Here is an 8,111-nt window from a genome sequence, read left to right as displayed (position 1 = left end):
ACATGTACATATGTATATAGAAAGTGGACCCCTTTTTAATACCATCGTTTCTGTACAGGTATGGATAAGTACAAAATACGTTTTACCAAAGTATTGCTTTATAGCTTCGCTAATGCACACAACAGGTTGCATCTGGGACATCTTGTTGGACAGTGGTTTACAGCTTTGTAACTGATGCACTCGACATTAAAAGTTCCTAAGAAGATTATAGGTATATAACTTTTATTAACCGTTCCTCTCACCCTCACATAGGAGTTGGGTTTCCAGTTTATGTACCGAACGGTGTGTAACTGCTCATGTGCTACCGATATGGATTTCACGGCACACGGATGCTTCCACGCTAGGGAGGAAAACCTACCGCTACAAGCGTGATCCTTTCGTGTGTGCACGTTGTTTTAATTTACCTGGTCATTGCACGTTTACCCACGGGCTGGATCCACCATTACATATACTACTACATCCTTATTGCGTTCGATCGTTACACACGTGCCAGCCTGCATTGTGCTATCTCAACATAGGAACGAGTCTGTAATGTTTTTCTAACGAGTGGATATGTTCACGTGAATTTTTAACTCCTGGATGTTTACTTTCTTCTAACAGGTAAGTGAGACTTAAATTCTGACTTTACAGAATCAAAATTAGATGTTTAGAAGACACTTATGCATCTGCAAACGTTAAACATTACAGTGATGTAAACATTTCCTGGTTATTTTCTTATAAATTGCAGCATTTGTACCTTACACTAACAGAAGAATAGATATACCGGCGGGTTGAGGTTTACGTTAGTTTGTAGTTTTTAGAAGATGTTTCCGCTTACACTTAATGTCGGTATGTGTTTGGTGTTCTCTCATGATGAAGATTATAAAATCAATCAACGACAAAGTAAATGTCACGATGATGACAACAATAAGTGGAATCATGATGGTAGTACGAATCACTCAATGTAGGAAGGGGGTCGTAAGGGTAGGTGTTAGAGGTAGGATATATAAAGGAGGCAAAACAGCCATCGGAATTAGCATAAGGTGTGAGGGCGTGTCGTGGAGGAGAGGGGGAGGGTTCCAGGGGAACTGGACTTCTGTATACAGAAAGGGGTAACGACGGTTTGGGGTAAGTGGATGCTCGGCAATGTGTTATCTAAAATATTGTAACTAAAGTGAGTTTCTTATAAGTGACAAACTATACCAGTATTCATAGTAACATTTCTAAGCCGAAGTCCATCAGGACAACTCAATATATGTTCGATGAAGGAACGTAAATAAACCTATGTTCTCTCCAATCCTTTCCAAAAACGGACGCATTACAATGAACGCCTTAATATACATGTACAACATAGCTTGTTGTTGAGGCATTTAGCACTATATTTGCTGTATCTGTATACGTAGATCATTAATCCCTGGTAACACTTGCTGGTGACAATCTACCACCACCTGTTACCACAACGGGAATCGCAGCTTTTTCTGACGAGTGGACATTTACATGTCCTCATCTCATGTGGAGCGTCCCTTCATCAATAAGGTAGGTGAGATCTATATCTGTCAGGTTATGGCATCGAGCTATCTGCAAAATGTTGACTATTTCCTAACGAACCTCAGCATCTGCTCCAAACTGAGAGTAGAAACACACCGCCGTGTTTGTAAAGGTTGAGGCTAAGGTTAGTGTTGACACAGATTACACCATGTTTCTCCCCTACCCTCTCCAATACGGAGAGACGCACCACATTGAGCGGCTATGCATACATATACACTGTACAAGTAATACCTCTTGGTGACAATATATAAACATCTGTGACACCATGCTCATTGTTACTGGGGTATACGGCAGACAGTGTATATCTACGTATAGTGTTTATTACATGTCTTCTCCTTGAAGTGTTGCTACAATGCTGTTATTACCGGACTTGAACACTGGGAAGTGGTATTATTATCAATATTTGATATATTCAGTCAATCCGAAACTCGATTTGACAGTCTTTGGACCATAAAGGGGTCAGGGTGGCAAGGTGAGAAAGATTTTCTTTTTTCACAAAGGTTTGATTTGTGTGAATTAGCCATAGGCATACATGTACATGTGTTAAGTTTAATTCGAATGCAAAGTAGGGTGATCATATTAAGAACAAATCTTTTGAATCGGAAAAAAATAAGAAAAATTCGAAGACGCATTTAAATCATAAACATTTACCTCCCAAATAACCGTCTGTCTCTTTGACCACTGTCTTTTGAGACAACAATCGTTATGGATTCATGAATTACAACAATTATAGGACTTCATCTTGTGAACTGTGAACATGTGTAATAATTCAGACAAAAGTGTAGGGTCCTTGTCGCCTTTAGATCGCTTTAAATCTGTTTTTGTCTCTTATTTGTCATCAGATCATCCATCTATATTAAATTAGGTGAGAGATATTTAAATATTCTACACACAAAGCTTGGAAATCCTCAACACTATGATATTAATCGGACTAGAGTTACTGAAAGCCAGGGTGGTAGGTGTGGTAGGGATGGAAATCCCTTCGAGAATAAGTATCACTCTTTCTTCTAATGGTCACGTTATAATGACATATAAGGGATATGTTTGTTCCAACATTTTGATGTTATGAATCTGAATGTACAAATTAGATTTACATGTATTACAATTTATACTCGGAGTGGTTGCCGTAGACACTAATTCTGCATAATTTAGGCACGTGTAAAACTACTTTTAATCCTGTAGTAGATTTTAATTGATATTTATCGTAACATACATTTACAACAGCCTAGCGAATCTATATAATTGTATACATGTACAAAATATGCATATAGGGAAAAGTTGTAGATAAGTTGTAATTACTTTTACCTAATCCTTTATTCTTGTTGGGAAATAAATACGTTTTAACTTTGACTAAACTTGGGGGACAGGGATTTGATTAAGGGGACAGGGATTATATTTAGGGGACAGGGATTTGATTTGGGGGACAGGGAGTTGATTAAGGGGATAGGAATTCGATTTAGGGGACAGGGATTCGATTTAAGGGACAGGGATTTGATTTAGGGGACAGGGATTCGATTTAGGGGACAGGGATTTGATTTAGGGGACAGGGATTTGATTAAGGGGAAAGGAATTCGATTTTGGGGACAGGGATTCGATTTAGGGGACAGGAATTTGATTTGGGGGACAGGGAGTTGATTAAGGGGATAGGAATTCGATTTAAGGGACAGGGATTCGATTTTGGTGAATAAATGAACAGACTTGAAAACTGATAAGACACTAATTGTACAATGTATGTAGTTGTCGATTGGGTGGTTAGGGTGCTGGTTAGTTGATTGGCTGGTATTATATATCGTGATTATATGTTAAAATGGCGCAAGATGTAGAAATCTAAATCGTAATATTCACTTTTTAATTAATTATATTTACCGCATGCTACATCCGATTATAAACTCACTGTTGCCTTCGGTTTCGCCTCTTAGACGGCAGAGCAGCACAAATAATATTTGACCCCCTGCTAAAGTACAACAAAATAAATATAAAAAAAACAACACGAGGAACATATCTGCATTTGATAGGCTTTAAATAACAAACACGACCTTCCAGCTTTGTTTATTTATAGTGGTTCACTATACATTGTGTTCCGTGCTTCATTTACTCCTGTGAAGACATATAACATCACCAGTCGAACAGCAACAAAACAAAAACATATAAAGAAGAAAGCAGCTTCAATTACCAAAAGGTCAACTTAATGTAAATTTTCAAAGCTTATTTCTGGTAGGCAATTTGACAAATACTTGCGGGCGAATGGTAAGGAATGGGTCAGTCTTTGAAACTAATTCCAGTTAGGCATGCATTGTAGGTCTAATTGTTTCTCGGCGAATAGCTTACAAAGTTGACCTGTCATATTCACGTGTGTTTGTTTGTTTGTTTCTCAATCTGATTAAAATCATCTGTTACATGGCTTCGTTAACTTCGTACTACGCCTGAGCCATGTAACGGATGATTTTAATCAGATTGTTTGTTTCTTAATCGAAGAATTTTGGCAACAACTTTCCAAAGATTTTTGTGTTTATTTGACTTCAAAAATATATTTCAGAAAATCTTTAAATATGGTGATTATTACAAACTTGATGAATTGCGTTGTCAATATCGTTATTTAGACTCGTCATATTAAAATTAGCTTGAATAAAATAGGGTTTACGAGACATGTTCTCTGTTATTGAGTGAATGGATCTAGAACCACGATCAGAACATCAGGTGGGCTACTGTTTGTCTGTGGAATTTGCATTTCGTGTTGATCCTCTATATTTATCATCGAAGCCGCTGTCCGAGATAGCTGACTACTACAGGCATAGGATGTTCCAAACGTGTTAAATATTTATTCTATTAATACACGTCTGTGTCTATTTTAGGTACAAACAGGGACTATGCTCATTAGTCCCAGAACGAGTCATGGGCTGTAATTCCCCTTTATAAGGTGTACACAGGAAGAAAAATGCGACCCTGTTCTGCCACTATGAACACAGTGAACATACTAGAATACTCCCTTTATGATAGGGGAGTAATACAATTAACAAGTCGGTACGTAGTGCGTTCGTATAAAGGGTCCCTTCCGTATAGTATGAGCCGTCTGCTTCCAAGCCGTAATATGACCATCGACCAGGTTCGTGGAATGACAATCCATGATTAACGTTCTTCTTCAATTAAGTTTTGATTGAATTCTTCGTCTCCTGCTTTGACGGGTATAAGATTAGGCGTTAAGTAACTGTTGCATTTATACGGAAGGTTGCGGGTCGAATTCGTGGAAATATTTCCCACAACAAATTAGTACTAAAATGGCGATATGTGCTTAATTGTCGTACATGAAGTTGCATTAGGCTTAGCTACATATAGGCCAAGCCTAGAAATGTGATGAACACCGTAGTTTTGGTTCCAGTTTAGGAATTTATGGCGCGTTTGAATGTATTTGATGGTAGCTTTTCTCTCCTCCCTAAATATGTTAATCGATCTTTCAGATTAGTGACCACCCATCGTGCACTTTGAATTTTATCCGTATTACGGTTTAATGCCATGCGCTCACGTGACTCACCTGTACTCGGAAAACACTGAATGCCAGAATGGCGAGTGCGTTAAATCGCTTTCCAATACGACTGTCTAAATATTTTGCCTGCTTTAAAAACAGAACTATAATATACATGTGTATACTGGAATAACAACGCCTCCTTTGTACCGTGTATTCTAAATATCGGCGTTAGTATTAATAGAGAAACCTGATTCTTCCCCAGAGCATCCATAGAAGCAGAAAGTACATCCCTGTGCATATCTGTTTATGTAAGATGTACGTAACACATACACTTGCGGGCCATTAAGTTGTCAATCACCTATACATTTTGATGAATTTTGTTTACTTCATGCCTAATATCAGGTGGAGACGATGTCCACAGCAGCTGGGACGACTCAAGGACCACGTTTAAGTCTGTCTTTAGAGCAACAGAGGTTTCTAGGGAGAAACGCCAAAGAGGCAGGGTAGCTAGACGATGTCTTTAGAGCAACAGAGGTGTCTAATGACACCCGTTCAAGATCAGCCTCCCAAAACTTTATAGAAGTACCAAAACATAGTACTTCTTTTTATTCAAAACAGTTGGTGGTGGAAGGTTCAAATTTGGAACAGCTTACCAGTATAAACACGGCTTACCAGTATAAACACGGCTTACCAGTATAAACACGGCGTTCATCCTCCCTTCCTAAACTCAAACAAAATATGAATGGAAGCATGAGGAATACAGTTTGAGTCTCTTTTTTTTTTTTATCACAGAAACCTCTTAATATAGCATTTTTGTGTTTTAGTTACGCTATATTAGCGTGTATGCTGTCAATTTTTAGTCTTTGCTACATTAGCATATATGTAATTTAGACATTTGGTCTTTTACTGAATACCATATTGGTTCAGCTTAGAATAGTGTATCTTTGCTTCTATGATAATTTTAATGAAAAGTGTAAATGACCCTTAAATTGTATATATATTTAGTCAAATTATAATAATTTAATAAGCTCAACTTCTTTTATGCCTATGCTTACTGTGATAATAATTTGAATGCTCATTTGTTTTCTATTATATCATGATTTTAACTAACCCTTTCACTAACAGAGGACCCTGTGGAAGATTAGCGTTGCTAAGCAGGTTTTTATCCTCAATAAATAAAGTATATTATTATTTTTATTAAGGAGAAACGCAAAAGAGGAAGAATAGCTAGACAAGGGGTTCCAAATGTTCCGATTGGTTTCTAAAATGTCAAATGTTCTTCGATATTGTTCGGAAACTTTGAAATACACTCTCCCACTTTGAGGAGTGGTGGCTCCCTCGGTACGTCTGGTTAGGCTGTAATAGAAGAATGGCTGCCCAATCAGCAGTATACACTGTTTGTATGTGATATTGACAGTTGTGTGACGATATTCTACCATTAACAAACAAATCCACTTCAATAATGATATTTCACAGAATGTGCTGGCCCCAGACCCAGTTATATGAAGCCTGTTCACTGTAAGAGCACTGTTCACTTCATATTTCTAAATATTATATTTCTTCTCCAGTTAGGTTTGCTTCATTTCATCCAATCTTTCAAGCTGAGTGCTGATTTGTTACACGTGACATAAATTCATAATCATTTCCATGACTCCATAAACGTCTGAGGAAAGATAACACCGTTGAATAAATCTTTTATGAGAATTTAGATCGTTTGACAAGTCAAGTTTCTTTATCTAGGCCTCATCCCTGTTGCATCGAAACATGCGTCTACCTCAAAGCATCGGTCTCTATGTGGAGTATATGGCGGATTATGTATGAGCTTCGATCTCTATAAAATATTAAGCTTAACTCCGTATTTTCGGGAAGATACTCTTTAGGTTACTTCTCCTTGTTAAGTATATGGGGGACTTAATTGTATCGATGTATCTATGTTACACTGTAAAACTAAGTCTGAGCTTAACCTCTATGATAAGGTTAGGCCTAATTATGTTCTGAGCTATGAGGTGTTAGCTCAAGTCTGTATGTAAGTTTATGGGATTTAACTTTGAGCTTAAGTCTGTTAAATGTATGGGAGATTAACTTTGAGTCAAAGTCTCTATGCTAAATCATGGGAGATTTACTTTGAGTCAAAGTTTCTATACTTAATCTAACGGAGTTTTACTTTGAGCTTAAGTCTCAGTTATGTCAATGGAGATTCACTTTGAGCTTACGTCTCTATGTTAAACCTGTGTGAGATTAAGGTTTAGCTGAGGTTGAGGCGAACTCAAAGTGCTTGTGATATAGGAGTGTTGCTGTAGTTGTACGAAATTATTTCAGTATGCTTTAGCTCACCCCTGACTAAGTGTGTACCCTATTTATACGAGGAGAGCCACTTGTGAGGTAACGCTGGGGCTAGTAGATCTGCTGTCTGTAAATCGATGTTGGTCAGTTTCTCTGGTTGCAAGCTGAGGCGGCGTAGGCGAAAAATCATGGTATTTAGGGAATTACTGAATGTAAATCTTTGATTGAGTAATATCCCCACGAGTCATTAAATACTGGATCCCCATTGTCCCTTCGCAGCAACGCACAGAGATTACTATGACTATGTGACCTGTTTAGTTTAGTTTTAGCAGTATAGTGACAGCTCGAAGGTAAAAGCTATCATTTTTGTTACATAGATCTATACATTGTATTTTTTGTTCAGCGGACTTCCAAAGAAGAAGTCATTCCCAACTACAGTAGACAATATCTACGGTAAGGTTAAAGTCTCCAATTGGTGGGTTGGCTGTGTCCCGCGTTAGATTCCTGTTTGTAGAAAAAAATAAAACACCATAAGGATTTACCTTCATTTTAACGACATATGCGGAAGTATGAACGCAGTTGGCAACGAACATACTTTGTGCCGATAATTTTTCGCTGCAGTTTAATTGTCGCCTCTTTCACCTTCCCAAATGAGGGTGAATTTACCATTATAACGGATATAAGTAAACAGCACAATAAGCATAGTAATTAAATGTGAATGGCGAAATTAATGCTGGGCGAAATTGATGCCATCGTCAGAGGGCGAAAGTTTGACTGGGCGAGCATTCCGCTGTATACAGTAATCTGTGGTGCGTGTTTGACTTGGCGAGCATTCCGA

General features: G+C 37.9%; 1 long non-coding RNA gene across 1 annotated transcript in view; it reads left to right on the top strand.

Moving 5' to 3' along the window:
• The first annotated feature begins 532 nt into the window (after nucleotides 1-532).
• The window catches only part of LOC110458438, a 33,571-nt gene continuing 25,992 nt past the window's right edge, over nucleotides 533-8,111 (top strand). Inside the window, exon 1 of the long non-coding RNA XR_002463794.1 lies at nucleotides 533-600. This is a non-coding gene — a long non-coding RNA (uncharacterized LOC110458438). The remainder of the gene's footprint in view (nucleotides 601-8,111) is intronic.

The sequence above is a fragment of the Mizuhopecten yessoensis genome, unplaced genomic scaffold (assembly GCF_002113885.1).
Source record: "Mizuhopecten yessoensis strain PY_sf001 unplaced genomic scaffold, ASM211388v2 scaffold9589, whole genome shotgun sequence".
NCBI lineage: Eukaryota > Metazoa > Mollusca > Bivalvia > Pectinida > Pectinidae > Mizuhopecten > Mizuhopecten yessoensis.
The sequence above is the reverse complement of the archived record's forward strand: the minus strand, read 5'-3'. Positions and strand labels throughout refer to the sequence as shown.